This window comes from Lutra lutra, chromosome 1, assembly GCF_902655055.1.
Source record: "Lutra lutra chromosome 1, mLutLut1.2, whole genome shotgun sequence".
In the NCBI taxonomy this organism is placed as follows: Eukaryota; Metazoa; Chordata; class Mammalia; order Carnivora; family Mustelidae; genus Lutra; species Lutra lutra.
The window spans coordinates 151975393-151993645 of NC_062278.1; the positions used below are offsets into that span (position 1 = coordinate 151975393).

Here is an 18253-nt window from a genome sequence, read left to right on the forward strand (position 1 = left end):
AAAATTTTAAAAGAAAATGTAAGTGGCTATTTTTATGACCTTGCTGTAGGAAAGTTTTCTTAAAGTGTAGTATCCAGCACATAAAAAATAGCCTATGTATAAAAAGGAAAAGACAAGACAAAATGAGCATAGGCTATGAAGACTTACTTCACAGAAGAAGAATCTAGAATGGTCAATAAAGTAGGGAAAAGATGCCCACACTGATTGTTGGTGAATAAAATGAAGGTTAAAATGAGTTAGTTTCATATACTTTAGGTTGGCAAATATATAAGTCTGACAGAGTTGTTGGTGAAGGTATAGACCAGTGGGAACTCTCCTAGGTAAAGTGGTATAATCACTTTAGAGTGCAATGTCATACTCTCTAGTGAATTTGAAGATGCACATAGCATAGCAATATTTCCATTAAGAACATATCCTTGTACAGTTGTATGCAGAAACAGTATTTGTCTCACAGCATTTTTGTAGTATCAGAAGATGGCACACAGTGTATAAAAGTCAATCACAAAGGATTGGGAAATTAAATTGTAATATATCCATATGGGACAATACATAGCAAGTAAAAATGAGTTAGACTGAAAATGTATTGATGTGGGTAAATCTCATAAAACTGAGTGAAAAAGGTAAGCTGAAAAGGATATGGACAAAAGAATAACATACACAAAGTTTAAAATATGCAAAAATATTTACCTATTTTTTATGGTTACATAATTCTGTTATAACCACCAGAGTTCTGAGAATACTTACCTTTTGTAATAGAGGGCAACAGTGTCAGCTGTGTCTCTATTATGTTGTCTGTAATATGTTGTTTCTTTAAACAAAAAAAAAGGAATTTGGGTTTATTTTTTTAAATACTAAGATTTGATAAAGTTGAATGGATTTTTATTTTATTTATATATTTAAAAAAATATTTTTTCCAGTGTTCCAGAATTCATTGTTTATGTGCATAAACATTGAATGGATTTTTAAAATCACTTTTCTGTATCCTTGAGATGTTTCATAATTTGGCTAAAAGGATTCATGTTATAGCACTCAAGTTATAATTTACCTTTTCTTCACTTTTGAAGTTTCTGATGATCTCTAAGGAGCATTCAGTAGTTTTCTCCTCGAGATTGTGTGTGTGGTGATTGTAGCTATGGTGTTAGGTGTGATAGTCTTACTACCACATGGATAATTTTTACCTGTATGCAGTATGGTCTGAAAGGAGAACCATAGTAACATCTCATAGATACTCACTTGTGATTTTTTTTTTTTTGAAGTGCAAGAATTCTTCAAAAATTCTGGTGTTAGGGTACCTGGGTGGTTGTTGGGTATCTACCTTCAACTCACGTCATGATCCCTGGGGTCCTAGGATCCAGCCCCACCTCCCTGCTCAGCAGGAGTGGTCTGCTTCTCATCTTCCTTCTGCCCCTCCTCCTACTTGCACATGGTCTCTCTCTTCCCTCTCTCTCTTTCTCCAATAAATAAATAAAATCTTTAAAAAAATTCTGGTGTTTACTAATAATACGACTACCAGTAAAATACATAAATCTTTTAGTTTACGTTTATTGAGTTCTGGTATCATTTGTGAGTCTAAGCTTCCTTTGGTTCTTTAGAAATGTACTTGAAGGTAGAAACACTGTAATGTGTATTTTTTTAAAAATATTTATTTAATCTCAATTTAGTGAACATACACTGTATTATTAGTTTTAGGGGTAGAATTTCGTTTCATCAGTTGCATGTAACACCCAGTGCTCATTATGTCAGGTGCCTTCCTTAATGCCCATCACAGAGTTACCCCATCCCCCACCCACCCCCCCTCCAGCAACCTTGTTTCCTAGATTTCAGAGTCTCTTAGAGTTTGCCTCCCTCTCTGTTTTCATCTTATTTTAATTTTCCTTCCCTTCCCCTATGTTCATGTGTTTTGTTTCTTAAGTTCCACATATGAGTGAAGTAATATGATACTTGTCTTACTCTGACTGATTTATTTTGGTTAGCATAATACCTTCTACTTCCATCCATGTCTCTGCAAATGGCAAGATTTCATTCTTCTTGATGGCCAAGTAATTCCATTGTGTGTATATACCACATCTTCTTTATCTGTTCATCTGTCAATGGACATCTGGGCTCTTTCCATAGTTCGGCTATTGTGGACATTGCTGCTATAAACATTGGGGTGCAGGTGCCCCTTGAAATCACTATGTATCCTTTATATAAATATCTGGTAGAGTAATTGCTGGGTTGTAGGTGGTTCTATTTTTAACTTTCTGAGGAACCTCCATAGTGTTTTTCACAGTGGCTATACCAGTTTGCCTTCCCATCAGCAGTGTAACAGAGTTCTCCTTTCTCTGTATCCTCACCACCATCTGTTAGGTTAGGTCCTCAGTTCATTTTAGCCATTCTGACTGGTGTGAGGTGGTATCTCATTGTGGTTTTGAATTTGTGTTTCCCTGATGATGAGTGATTTGAACATTTTTTCATGTATCTGTTAGCCATTTGTATGTTTTCTTAGGAGAAATGTCTTTTCATGTCTTCTGGCCCATTTCTTGACTGGATTTCCACCCCCCCCCATTTGTTCTTAAAGCTTTATAGACAGTCTCAACAATATATAGGGTTTTAGGGATCTTATTATCTCATTGAAAATAGTATGGATTCCTAAACCAACAAACTTTGAACATTACCACCTGTGTTTAATGGAAATATCCTGGCAGCTTGTTAATGTCGTACTTTATGATAGATGAGATGGAACGTAATGTAGGGATGAGACCCCATGTCACCACAAAAATAACAAGAAGTTATCCTTATCCAATGTATGAGATGGGATGAGATGGAACGTGTTGTAGTCTCACTCAAGGGAGCCGGGGAGTGAGTGTCTTCTGTGACAGGCTGTGTTATTAGTTGCATCACTTGTTTTGGATATAAGAACAAGTGTTCTTATCCTTTTTTTATTCTGTCTTAAACATCACAAAATTAGTCATCTTCTTTCAATTTGCAGACCTTCATGGTTGACTTTAGGCATACTGGTTTAGTTAAGGGGAGAATTTGAAGTTAATTAAAAAAATATTTCTTTAAAGAAGTTTAGCTTCCAGAAATAATATTTGCCATCTAAAAGCCTACCAGATATCCCTCTGCTTTGTGATTCAGAAAGTATCATCCTATTAAATTCACATATGAAAAAAAAATTTACATAAGAATTATACAACTTTCAGTGACAACATTGCACTCTGTAGCATTGGGAAAATTATGATTGGAAAGAGTGCTCTAAGGGAAGAGGTGTATTACTTATGTGGAATATTTGAGTTATTTAACACTGGTACTTGTGGTATGCTGATGAGATTGGGAGGTTGGCCACAGCGCTTGTGTGTGCCTTCTTGTTTCTTTGTTTTGGTCTTTTGGGCTGTGGTCCATGTTTTGGACTGATGGTTTAGGAAGGCCTTGGTGCTTTTATTTAGTGGTATAAAAAGATCTGATTGCTGGTCATTTTGTACTTATTCAGAGTGCTGCCAGCCTGGTGCAAGGAGTGGATTTTGAGTAGGATACATATATACACTTGAAATAGTTACTTAAAAATATTTATATGCTCCTTGATTTGTCCATATATTCTATATGTGAGATTGTGTCTTTGTAACTGATTTGAGATTATAATAATTTACTGATGGGATTATTCAGATGATAGAATCAATGTCATAGCCCCTTGCCTATGAATTCTGTTGAAACTGAGACAAACTCAAAGGTAAACATTACATAATAGAGTGTTGCTGTTGGGGTAGATTTGGGGAGGAAGAATGCTGTTGTTACACAGAATTTTTTCACCTCCTCAGATCTCCTTATAAAGGTATCAAGTTATTCCACCAATGCCAGAATAGAAGTGAGTGCAGTAAAATTGTGAATGGCAGTGTGAGGTCAGCAGCTGTTTGGGAGGTTGGGGAGGGAAGGAGAAGGTGTCTTCTGTCAGTTCCAGCAACTGGGAAATCCAAGAATTTCTGCAAGTACTCACTCTCTAGCAGAAAATTCCCCATTCAAAGGGGAAAACCTGGCCTGTTCTTAGATTAGACATTGAGAACTGGGGAGACTTCATAGGTTTTAGTGCGTGGTTGAGTACAGAAAGACTGGGGAGACTAGGGTGGGCAAGAGAAACATAAGCCTTTCCAGGTTTTCATAAATACCCAAAAAAAAACTCTCCTAGGAAGCCACTTCATGCTGGACAAGCTAAAACTAGAATACACATTAAATATGGTAAGAATTCTGAGAGAAAAGATGCAGAGGATGTTGGATAAGGCAGCTCCTAGAAGGTGCTGTGGAGTTCAGTTCCAAGAGGCCATATGCGTGAACATTTCAGAGTCACAACAGAGGAAAGAGCCCTCAAATCACAAAAATAACAACTAATCTTGGCCTATCCTCACTGTCCACAGTAGAATCTTCTCCAAATTACAAGAAATTCATTTTGTTCAGACACCAACAAAGCAAAAAAGTTATGGTCAAAAATCCATGAAAAGATAGTGTAAAGGAATGTAGGAAGGTAAGAATAAAAGAAAAAAGAATAAATAACATACCCCTGGACAGTGGACGATTATTAATAAAAACATGGACACAAAGCATATGAAATCTTTGAACTTAATATTTTAAAAAACCAAAATGAATTAGGAAATTTGGAATGGAAGCTATGGAAGAACTGCACAAGTCAGAAAGAGGAGAGGGGAAACAGAACTGGGCTGTAGGAAAGTACAAAAAGGTGATATTATCTTAGGAAAGATTCCAAAATAAGGGGAAAAGCAGTGATGAAGATAATTGAAGACAGTTTATAAAGGAACACAAAGGGAAATAGGCACTAACACTTTTGTCTTATAAGGATAATAAGAATAGAAAGGAGAAAAGTGAAAAAAAAAAGCAAATTAAGGGAGAGATGAAAAGCATCCCAGTGACTGTCTTAGATATAGAGGCGACAAAATATTCCAACATACAGAGAAGAAAACTAAGTCACTGAAACAGAACAAATACTAAAAACTACAATCCAGACAATATTTTCCTGAATAAAAAGAGTTCTTGAATGTACAAATCAAAAGGACATACAGTGTATCTAGGAAAATCATTCTACAATAGAAATAAGACGACGTTTTAAAGAAAAGCCCTTTGAGCATCTAGGCAAAAGGACCTTGAATTTCAGCAAGTCAGTTACAAGAAAACAATAATTCCACTGGCATTGGACATTTCCATAGTGACCTGTGATGCCACAGTTCAGCTCCACTTACTCCTCAGGTATTTAAGATTTTTAAGAAAAGACATTAGCCAAAGATTTTATATTCAATTACATTGGGTCTTTGTGATAAAAAACCACAGGTAGATGTGAACATGGAAGAGATCAGTTCCTGTGAGCTCTTCCTGAGGCTTCCATCAGAGAATGAACTGCAGACAACAAAACAATGTTTGAATAAGCTAAGGCTAAGTAATGAGAATCAGGTTGATAGATTAGTATGTCATTCTAAACCTGCAGTGACTGTCTCCTTCCCTCCCCCACTCCCTCTCTCCATTCCCTCCCTCCCTTCATCCATCCATATGCATACATAGATGTGAATACACACCTATGTGTGTATATAAGTACATACAATGAAAAGGAGTTAAGTATATGAAAGTTAACCTAGTCCACTGCTTTGTAAATAAATCACTGGTGTGACTTAAAAAAAAAACAACCCTAAAAACTCTGTCTGATTATTGATGTTAGAAAATTGAAAGCATATAAAACTCTTGGAACCAGGGGCGCCTGGGTGGCTGACTGGTTTAAGCCTCTGCCTTCAGCTCAGGTCCTGATCTCAGGGTCCTGGGATGGAGCCCCACATTGGGCTCTCTGCTCAGTGGGAAGCCTGCTTCCCCCTCTCTCTCTGCCTGTCTCTCTGCCTACTTGTGATCTCTCTGTCAAATAAATAAAATCTTAACAACAACAACAACAACAAAACAACTCCTGGAATCCTGTTGTATTTCCGTTAATTGAGCTTTGAAAACTCACATCAACTTGTTTAAGTTTCACAGGTTCAAACATCTGCCTTGGTTATGTTTTTCCTAAGGTAAGTGACCTCGAAAATACTTTGTAGGTGGATAATTGGTAATGCATCCTTTGGATTTCATATGCTTCGGAGGTTAAAGATTTACACATTAATTTTTAAAGGCATATCATACTGCACAGGTGAGTTTGTTCATGCTCACTGGTAAGAACGGTTTTCTTCTGAGTGTTATTGACTAGAAATACTGCCCTCCGAAAATTTTTTCCTTTACTTATTAATCTTGACAATAGCTGCTGTCCATTTTTATTTTAGCAGTCTAGGTTGACTGAAGTTGTTGCTTCAGATTTTGTGTTTTGCCCAAGTAGCACATTAGCAGTTAATAATAAACCAGAAGCTGTAGACCACTGTTACTTGGAAGTACCAGGAAAGATCATTGAGAAATCTTGTGCATGTAAAATTTAGAAAAATTTGAATGCTAAGCCTACTCAGTTTTTTTTCTTCTGAAAGTCACTAGGCATACTGACTCAATGGTCTCTAATTAAGCATTTAAAAGATAGTAATTTATGCATATTCATCAGACCATGAGTTTGTATTGTGGTATTTTTAGTCTATCTACATTAATAAATGTGCTTTGTGAGACATTTTAGTTAGATATTTGGCTAAACTTTAAGGAAAGTGTAACCCAAAACCAATTTCAGATTTAGTACTTTTTAAAAAATTTCCATTGCTATTAAACAGGAGAAAATTGTGTCTCTGATTTCTCGTTGTTTTCCTGGGTGATTATCCGTTGATGGCCAGGCTGTACTCATTGATTTTTACCTGTGACAGTTGATTGAAGCAGATCAGTTTTTCCTCTTGAGATTTGCAGGAGATAATGTTGAAGTTCTCTACCTCATCATTATTTTTATTCATCTAATAGCTTTGTCTTTATGGGAAGTAGTAGAGGGATGTTTTATCCTTTTGCTGAATTTTGATGATGGTTTCATTTTGTTTGCTCTGGAAGCTTCACGTATTTCGACCAATCCTTGTGTTCTGAATATTTCATCATATCTTCGTTAGGTAGATCTGTCTACTGTGAAATCACTGCCGAGTACCATCTGATTGTTGGACATGAACTTACTCTGCTATGGTTTGGTTATAGACCTACACAGTTCTGCTTTTTCTTCCCCACATGTAATATTTAGGCATGTTGAGCTGAATGGCAAGATGAATTCAAATCAAAGCTGAATACATAGTGGACTGCAAACTGAAGTAACCTGAGGTCATTTTTGGTTCTCTAAAGGTAGTTTTGATTGTTCATCCTGGGCACTGAGTCTTTGCCTACAACCTATGGTCTTCCCTCCTCAAGTGTTATAAGACTAACACTGTGCAAGAGGTGTGGTGCATGTAGTTTAGGATTAATTTGGAGTCCTGAGCAATTAGTTGTAGGGAATCAGACTGTTCATTTTTTCAGTTATGACTAAGTGAGAATTTATTTAGGGCATAAGATGTTTTTAGGCCTCAATCCAAAGTTGTTATCTGTAATATACTGCATCTTCTCAAGGGACTCAGAGTTACTGTGTCACAAACAAATCTCATATATAGTTTTTTTTATTTTTAGTATTTGTTATAGTTTTTCTTTTTTCCCAACCAAAATTATAAATTATTTTAGTTTTGCAAGATTGTTAATAATGGCTGCATCCACTACATCAAGAAGAAATACAGTAGACCTCATCACTTACTTGGGGATGTTTCTATGTTTTAAAATTATGGCTGCTATTGTACAAAGTTATTTTTGTGCCTGGAAAGTTCTCATCTTCCATTATATACTTAAGCTGTATTTCACTCCTGTTCCCTCTGTAACAAACTACTTCAAAATGTAGTGACTTACACAAGGGAAGTAATTCATTTTGCTCACAAATCTGTAATTCTGGCGAGTCTGTGTGAGCTGGAAAGATTGAATGGGTTTGGAGAATAAATTTTCCAGATGGTTCATTCACATGAGCAGCAAGTTGCTGCTAGCCATTCAGTGGGCACCCAGCTGGGGTTGTGGGCTGGGAGCCTCATTTGCTTTCCATGTGGGCCTCTGAAGGTTGCCTGGGCTTCCTCACAGCATAGTGGCTGGGTTCCATGAGTGCTCTGAGAGGGGTGACCGGGTGGCACAGGCTGTTGAGCATCCGACGCTTGGTTTTGGCTTGGGTAGTGATCTTGAGGTCATGATCTTGGGGTCATGGGATCAACCTGCATGTTGGGCTTCATGCTGCATCCACATGGAGTCTGCTTGAGTTTCTTCTCTCTCCCTCTGAACACCCCCCTCCACTCTCTCTCTTTCTAAAATAAATAAATAGATCTTTAAAAAAAAAAAAAAGTATTTCCTGAGAGAAGCAGGCAGAGGCCACATGGCCTTTTCTGACCTGGCCTTGGAAGTAATGCAGTGCCCTCCACCCCCAAGCACATTGTTAGTGTTTGCTATGGAAGAAGACAGTGAAACAGGAAGTGGGGTAGATACCGTCCTTGCTACAGTTATGATTTACTTAACAAATTCCCTGTTTTGGAATATTAAGATTGTTGCTTGTGTTTGTTTCTGTTATGTAAGCAACATGACCACAAATATAATTGTACTTAAAGCTCATTTTCATCACTTTGTTAGGAGAAATTGTAACAGCTGTGTCAGAATAAAATAACATTTTTAAGGCCTTTGAAAAATAACTCACTTTCCTCCCAGCTGGAGGAAAGGTTGAACACTTATTTTCATATGGGATATATTTAAGATTTACCCATTTACGCATGACCATGCCAACACTGGCTGCCATCCATTTTCATCTTTGCTGGTCTGCTTTGTAATGAAATGGAATCTTATTCTTCTGAAATTTGCATGGTTTGTCTACTAGTGAGAGTAGATGATTTATTTCCTTGTTTGGCAGCTTAGAGTTCTTTTATCAGTTGTTTGCTAGTTCATATGTTTTTTAACTGGAGTGTTCATAAATTTTTTATTGGCAAAAGTGATTTATACATATTTCAAATACTTTTTCCCACATTATTTATTTATTTTGACAGATGTATAGTAGCATAAGGCTGTTCCCCAACTCCTTATTTAAATTTAAATTTTTAATGAGTCTTTCTAATGTAAGTAGAAAAGTAAAACTCTCAATAAATGAATAGACTGTTTTTTATCTTTTTTATTTGCTAAAGTCTTAAATATACCTCTGATTGTTTTCCTCTTTTTATTGTTTTATTTAGGTTTCTCATACACATTTCAAAACTTTCGTTCTTGTAGCCCTTATGATGTGTTTTGGTAATTGTATGGAAAATACATTATTTAGTATTTTTAGTTACTTTAGGATTTTTAAGTTGGACAAAAAGCCTTCAGTCATTATATCAAGCCCGTGAAAATGTCAGTGTAATCATCTCCATTTTACTTTAAAGTTGAGGAAATGGAATCCTAGAGAGGTTATTTTGTCAAGGAATGTGGTGTTCGTACTCCGGTTTGCTTGGCTCCCAATTGCAAGTTCTTTCTCAGTCTGTATATTATGCTGCCACTGCAGTTGTTTGAGTTCTCTTACCACTCACTAAAAATCTATGGTTTTCTTTGTCAAGTCATACATTTCTCTCAAGTGTTTTCTTAAATGGTTTGTCTTTTTGTTGTTTTTTATCAAAGGGATTCTTCTTTTCATGGCCTAGTAGAGTGAAAACTATGGCGCTTTCAGTTATATGTAGCCACTTTCCTAGGCACTTGGAAAAGAAAAAGCACCAATTATATTTTTGGCATAATGCTTTTGGGCTTGAATGCATAAATGCTAAATCTATGAGTACTTAAAAGATTTAAATGTTTAAAATATAAGAAGATGCATTTTAATGTACATAAAAATCTGTGGAAAAGTATTCACCATTTGTAACAGTGTATTTAAGTTAATGCAGATTTTCATTTTCTTGATTTCTTATTCATATTAAAGTCTTATGCTGTATTCTTTGTCAGGGAGCTGTATCTGTTTGTTTATTTATTTATTTTAAGATTTTGTTTATTTACTTGACAGAGATCACAAGTAGGCAGAGGCAGGCAGAGAGAGAGGGGGGAAGCAGGCTCCCTGCTGAGCAGAGAGCCCGATGTGGGGCTCGATGTGGGGCTCGATCCCAGGACCCTGAGATCCTGACCTGAGCCGAACACAGAGGCTTTAACCCATTGAGCCACCCAGGCACCCCGAGCTGTATCTGTTTAAATACAGATTTCCTTTGTTCATTGCCATGAATTCTTTTTAGTTCCTTGTAAGCTGGAATAAGGGATATGTTATCTTGTTCATAAAACTTTGGATGGCTTTAAAGTAATACTAAACTGTTTAGAAAGTTTCTCCTTCTAAATTGACTGTCATTGGTGTTCATTATATTTGCTCTAAACTCAGAATTAGAAATTTAGATAGAATGAAAAGATGGATAATAACAAGTGTTGGGAAAGATGTGGAAATGCAACTCTCATATATTAGTGAAGAATAAATTAGTACAACCACTTTGGAAAATCATTTGACAGCCTCTATTAAAGCTAAAGAGATACCTACTTCTTGACTTAATAGTTTTGCTCTAAAGCATATATCCAAGAGAAGTGGATATATGTGTTATTTGTTCACAGAAAGACACAAATGAGAATGTCCATAGCATCTTTACTCATAATAGTCCCAAACTCCAAACAACACAAATGTTCAGGAGTAGAATGGATTCATATATTTTTTTGTTCACATAGTAGAACATTATACAGCGATAAAACATAGACTGCTTCTGCATGGAACACAGCTTTCACACCATTATACTGAAGCCAGGCAGTGGAAATTTAAAAATTTCTTCTTCTTCTTCTTCTTTTCTTTAATTCCTGTCTCCCCTTTATCCTGATTAATTTAGTGCTTTATCTACTTTGTTATTTTTCAAAAAACCAGCATGTGACTTATTTATCATTTACCTTCCCGCCCAGCCCCCCCCTCCCCCCCCCCCGTTTTCTCTGTTACTACCTTCTGCTTACATCTTTATTTTCTTAATTTTTATGTTCTCATTTCTTTAGTTTTTTGTGTTGGGAATTTAGTTCTCATATTTTTGTTCTTTCGTTTTCATTTACAAATGTACTTACAGGTTGTATTTTCTTCTGATTGCTGTTTTAAATATATCCCATAGGTTCTGATACATAATGTTCTTACTATTTTTAAGTTTTTCAATTGTGGTGTGTGTAGGGCTTTTAAAAATAGTGTTTAAAAAATTTCTGGGTGTCAGAATGGCCAAAATCAATAAGACAATAAACAACAAGTGTTGGAGAGCATGTGGAGAAAGGGGAACCCTCTTACACTGTTGGTGGAAATGCAAGTTGGTGCAGCCACTTTGGAAAACAGTGTGGAGATTCCTTAAGAAATGAAAAATAGAGCTTCCCTATGACCCTGTAATTGTACTACTGGGTATTTACCCCAAAGATACAGATGTGGTAGAAAGAAGGACCATCTCTACCCCAATGTTCATAGCAGTAATGGCCACAGTCACCAAACTGTGGAAAGAGCCAAGATGTTCTTCAGCAGACGAATGGATAAAGAAGATATGGTCCATATATACAATGGAGTATTATGCCTCCATCAGAAAGGATGAATACCCAAGTTTTGTATCAACATGGATGGGACTGGAAGAGATTATGCTGAGTGAAATAAGTCAAGCAGAGAGAATCAGTTATCCTATGGTTTCACTTACTTACGGAGCTTAAGGAATAACATGGAGGACCTGGTGAGATGGAGAGGAGAGGTGAGTTGGGGGAAATTGGAGGGGGAGACAAACCATGAGAGACTGTGAACTCTGAGAAACAAACTGAGGGTTTTGGAGGGGAGGGGCGTGGGGGGTTGGGTAAGCCTGGTGGTGGGTATTAAGGAGGGCACTTATTGCATGGAACACTGGGTGTGGTGCATAAGCAATGAATTTTGGAACACTGGGAAAAAAAAACTTTAAAAAAATTAAAAAAATTTCCAGGTATTAGGATCTTTTGGATTATTGATGCTTATTGCATCAAGCTAATAAAAATTCTTTCTTCTCAAACTATTCCAAAAAATGGAAGAGGAAGGAAACTTTCACACTCTGAGTTTCAATTTTGCCCTTATAACAAAACCAGATAAAGACATTACAAAAAAAGAGAATTAGAGGCCGATGTATCTGATGAACACGGATGTAAAAATCTCAACAAAATATTAGCAAACTGAGTCTAACAATACATTAAAAAAAATCATTCACTACAACCAAGTGGGATTTATTCCCGGAATGCAAGGATGGTTCATTACTCACAAATCAATCAATACGATACATCACATCAACAAGAGAAGTGGTAAAACCATATGATAATCTCAATAGGCCCCAAAAAAGCATTTGACAGAGTACAACATTCATTCATGATTAAATACCCTCAATAAAGTAGGTTTAGAGGGAACATAACATAAGGTTATATATATATATGTGTGTGTGTATGTATATAAAAGAAGATTATATATAAAAAACCCACAGCTAACATCATACTCAATGGTGAGAAGCCAAGAGATTTTCCTATAAGTTCAGGGACAAGAGAGGGATATCATTCTCACCACTTACATTCAACATAGTACTGAAAATCTAAGTCACAGCAGTCAGACAAGAAAAATAAAAAGCAACCAAATTGGTAAGGAAGAAGTAAAACTTTCACTATTTGCAGATGACATGATACTGAATATAGAAAACCCTAAAGATTCTACTTAAAAACTGCTAGAACTGATAAATGGATTCGGTAAGGTCACTGGCTGCAAAACCAATGCACAGAAATCCATTGCATTCCTATGCGCTAATAATGAAGTAGCAGTGAAATTAAGAAAAATCCCATTTTCAGGTGTACCTAAGATAATAAAATCCCTAGGAATAAAATAAGGAGGTAAAATACTAGTATTCCAAACTATAAAACACAAAGAAATGGAAAGACATTTCATGCTCATGGTTTAGAATTAATTTTTTTAAAAAATGCCCATACTACACCCAAAGCAATCCACAGATTTATTGCAATGCTATCAAAATACCAACATTTTTCACAGAACTAGAACAAATAATCCTAAAATTTGTATGGAATCACAGGACACCCCCAAAAGTCCAAAGCCTTGAAAAAGAAGAGCAAAGCATGAGTTATCACAATCCCAGATTTCAAGATATACTACAAAGCTGTAGTAATCAAAACAGTACGATTCTGACACAAAAATAGATATACAGATCAATGGGACAGAATTGGGAGTCCAGAAATAAACCTGTGCTTTTATGGTTAATTAATCGACAGTGGAGGCAAGAACATACAATGGGGAAAAGACCGTCTCTTCAACAAATGGTGCTGGGAAAACTCGAGCACTTTCTTAAATTGTACACAAAAATAAACTCAAAATGGATTAAGGACCTAACTGTGAGACTTTAAAACCATAAGATTCCTAAAAGAAAACTTGGTAATTTCTGTGACATCAGGTGTAGAAACTTTTTTTTCTTTTAAGATATGTCTCCTCAGGAAAGGGAAACAAAGGAAAAATAAATTACTGGGACTACACCAAAATAAAAAGCTTTCAACAAAACAGAAAGGCAGTCTACCGAAAGAAGATATTTGCAAATGATATAGTCAATAAGGGGTTAATATCTAAAATACATAAAGAACTTACGTAACTCAATGCCCAAGAAACCCAAATCTAACTAAAAATGGGCAGAGGACCTAAAAACACATTTTTCCAAAGAAGACATACAGATGGCTAACAGACCCATGAAAAGATGACTCACCATCACGAACCATCAGGGAAATGCAAATCAAAACCACAGTGAGATATTGCCATACTCCTACCAGAATGACTAGAATCAAAAGACAAGAGATAACAAATGTTGGTGGGGATGTGAAGAAAAAGGAATCCTTGTGCACTATTGGTGGGAATGCAAACTTTGGAGTAGCCACCGTGGAACACAGTATAGAGATTCCTCAAAAAATTAAAAATAGAATTACCATATGATCTCATAATTTCACAACTGGATATTTACCCAAAGAAAATGAAAACACTAATTCAAAAAGATAATGCATCTTTTTTATTTTTATTTTTTATTTTTTTATTTTTTTTTCCAGCATAACAGTATTCATTGTTTTTGCACCACACCCAGTGCTCCATGCAATCCGTGCCCTCTCTAATACCCACCACCTGGTTCCCCCAACCTCCCACCCCCGGCTCTTTCAAAACCCTCAGATTGTTTTTAGAGTCCATAGTCTCTCATGGTTCACCTCCCCTTCCAATTTCCCTCAACTCCCTTCTCCTCTCTAATTCCCCTTGTCCTCCATGCTATTTGTTATGCTCCACAAATAAGTGAAACCATATGATAATTGACTCTCTCTGCTTGACTTATTTCACTCAGCATAATCTCTTCCAGTCCTGTCCATGTTGCTACAAAAGTTGGGTATTCGTCTTTGTTTATTGCAGCATTATTTATTACAGCCAAGATATGAAAGCAACCCAAGCATCCACTGATAGATGCATGGATAAAAATGATGCCACACACTCACAGAAATATTACTCAGCTGTAAAAAGGAATGAGATCTTTCCATCTGCAACAACATGGGTGGACTTCAGAGGGTATAACGATAAGTGAAATAAGTCAGAGAAAGATAAATACCATCTGATTTTGTTAATATGTGGAATTTGAGAAACAAAACAAAGGAGCAACAAAAAAGACAAAAGAGACTTAAATAGAGAAAACAAAATGGTGGCTGTCAGAGGGGAGGTGGGTGAGGAGAGAGATGAAATCTAAAAAAAAGTATTTTTTGTTATGGATTACATAGAGGTTTTCTTTGTGACCTTTTATATGGTCAGTTTAAAGGAACATTTTATGTTGAAGAAAAAAAGGTACATTTTCTGTTATCTAAGTGTGAAGTTGGGTATATATCTATAACATTTTATCTGCTGCTTATGTCATTTAGTATTTTATATTCTCACTTATTTTTGTTCTCTTGACAGTCTTGGGTTGAGAGTGGTGTGATAAAGTCTGTTGCTTCTTGCATCTTCTGTAGTTTCCACTTTATAAAAGTGGTTACTGTACTATTTAAGGCCTAGCATTCATTACTGTATTCATTACTGGTGGATTTTTGTTTTGAATGGTGGGCTTTAGAATTGAAAAGTGTTCCTTGTCTTATTTACTTCTTTTTGGCTTCAGTTCTGCCTTGTGTGTGAGGAAGAGTCATTATGTAACTCTTTGTATATTAGGAACACAAACACAGTTCCTGCTCTCTTTTCTTGTTTGCCTGATCTCTCTCTCTCTGTCTCTCTCTCACTCTTAATCACTTTTTATCACTTCTAACATATATATACAGTGCAATTTACTTTTTGGAGTACAGTTCTGTGAGGATTAACACATGCATAGACCCTGTCACTACAACCACAAGAAAGACACAGAACAGTAGCGACATCCCAAGGAGTAACATTGTGCTGCTCCCTTTGTAAGCAGACCGCCTCCCTCCCACCCCATTCCCTGGCAATTTCTGCCTTATCTGCCCCCAAAGTTTTACCTTTTCTAAAATGTTGCCTAAATGAAACTATATTTGTACGTAATCTTTGAGAGTTTTTTTAAACTTAATGTAGTTGAGATTCATCCATGTTGTTGCGAGTATCAATAGTTCATTTCCTTTTATTGCCAAGTCCTGTTCCATTACGTAGATATGCCACAGTTTATATACCCATGTATCCATTCAAGGACATAAGGGTTGTTTCCATTTCCTGACTGTTACGAAAAATGTCGCTGTCAATTTTTCTGTGTAGGTTTTTCTGTGGACATATATTTTTATTTCACTATATACAAGTTGCAGTGGCTGCATCTAATATATGGTAGGTGTGTATTTAATAATTTTTTTTTATGAAACTGCCAAGCTATTTTCTAGAGTATTGATGCCATTTTGCAGTTCTACCAGCAATATTCATAGAATTCTAGTTGTTCCATATACTAGTCACTTTTCAGTTGGTCATTCTAATAATTGCATAGTGTCTTACTGTGATCTCAATTTACGTTGTTTTAATGGTGGTGATATTGGGCATCCTCTTGTGTCTATGTGAATATTTGCCTATGTTCTTTGGTGAAATGTCTGTTTAAATATTTTGCTCATTAAAATGTTTTTTCTTAATACTGACTTTTGAGAGCTCATTGTATATTTTGGAAACAAATATTTTATGCTAGGATCTGGCTTGTCTTGTCTTATTTGTCTTCCACAGAGGATAATTTTAATATTCATGAGTTTCCGTTCATCAGTTATTTCTTTTATGAATTGTGCTTTTGGTGTTATATCTAAAAACTTTCTAACCTAAGGTCATGAAGATTTTCTGTTCTGTTTTCTTGTAAGGACTTTACAGTTTTACATTTTTTATTCAGTTATATGATTCATTTTGTAGGATTGCAATTTTTGCATATGGTACACAGTATGGAATGAAATATATCTTTTTGTTTTGTTTTGTTTTGCATGTGGATATCCATAATAAGCACTACTTATTGAAAAGACTGTCCTTTATCCTAAGTTCCCCTTGCAACTTTGTCCTAAACTAATTGACTCCATTTCTGAACTCTGTTTCCTTGGTCTTTGTATCTGTCATTTTATCAATACCACATTGGGGTTTTTCTTGTGCCTTAAAATAATTGTGTGATTCGGATGCCTGGGTGGCTCAGTGGGTTAAGCCTCTGCCTTCCACTCAGGTAATGATCTGAGTCCCAGGATCGAGCTCTGCATCTGACTCTGTGCTCAGTGGGGAGTCTTCTTCCCGCCTCCACCCCCCCACCCCCGCCGCCTCTCTGCCTACTTGTGATCTCTGTCTGTCAAATAAATAAAATCTTAAAAAAATAAAAATAATTGTGCGATTCTATTGTCTTTTCTCCCCAAATTGTTTTGCTTATGGGTTCCTTTGCCTTTCTATATAAAGTTTATGATTAGTTTGTTTATATCTACAAACAAATCCTGCTGGGATTTTTATTTTTATTAGAATTGCATTAAATCTGTAAGTTAGTTTGGGGGAAAATTGGCATATTAACGAAGTTTTTGCTATAATTTTTCTCTAATACTCTTTCACAGATTGAGGAAGTTCCCTTCTATTCCTTGTTTGGTGGGTTTTTATGAATGGATGTTGAATTTTGTCAAATGCTTTTTCATTATCTATTGATTTGACCATGTGGTTCTTTTTTTTTTTTTTTAAATAAACATATAACGTATTATTAGCCCCAGGGGTACAGAGCTATGAATTGCCAGGTTTACGCACTTCATGACACTCACCATAGTGATCATGTGGTTCTTATTTAATCTGCTGAATTACATTGATTGATACTCAAATACTGAATCAGTCTTGGATTTCTGAGATAAACTCTACTTGATTGTAATCTTTTTATTTATACATTTTATGTATTTTTGGATTCAACCTGCATATATTTGTTGAGGATTTTTGCATCTCTATTCCTAAGGTATGTTGTCTCTATTTTTTTTTTTTTTTGTACCATTAACTATCTTGGATCTTTTTCATACCTATAAATGTTTGTGTAAGTATGTGTGTGCATAAATACATATATATATATCTGATATATTTATCTCTTGTGGCCTCTTCTAGATATTTTCATTCTCTTTTATTTTTTAAATCTTAGATTGTCTGGAATTTACTTTCAGGTATGACACTATCACAAACATGCACTCAGTCTATAAATTCTGGTTAGTTCAACATTCAGCAGGCTTCTGTTACATTACTTTCTGCTTTTAGATTGCATTTCAATGCATCCGGTATTCTGTCCATTTTTTCCTCCTTAAAGGGATCTCTCCTGGAGTCTTCTGACCAACTCTAATATGGTTAGGCTGCCCTCTGTGCCTGGTTATAGCTATCACCTGCAATCATCTTGGGATTCCCTTTATCTCTTTCACTATTCTCTGTTTTCTTGATTAATTTCCCCAGGGTGCGTGTTGAGGGTTATATAGAGGAGTGGTGGTATGATAAGTGATTTTGGAAAGATAATAAAATGCCAGATCATTGTATGCTGTGATAAGGGTTCATCTCAAGGGTTGCAGCAACTATGGAGAATATTTTATAGGTGAATAACATAATCATACTTGCTGTTGGAGAAGATCACTGTGGCTATGACTTGTGAAATAGTTGGAAGAAAGTGAAGTTACAGTAATTCAGGAAAAATATAATGGTGCATTGAAATATAAGGCAGTGTTAGTGGGGGTATCACTCTCACAGTAACTTGGGATCAATTGGACATGAGAGGAAGGAGGAGAAAGGAAGATGCTCAGGTGTTTA

The 18253-nt window shown here is 35.9% G+C and overlaps 1 protein-coding gene across 2 annotated transcripts in view; it reads left to right on the forward strand.

Moving 5' to 3' along the window:
- The window catches only part of ULK4 (unc-51 like kinase 4), a 677717-nt gene that overhangs the window by 157583 nt on the left and 501881 nt on the right, over positions 1 to 18253 (forward strand). The gene's annotated exons all lie outside the window — the stretch shown is intronic.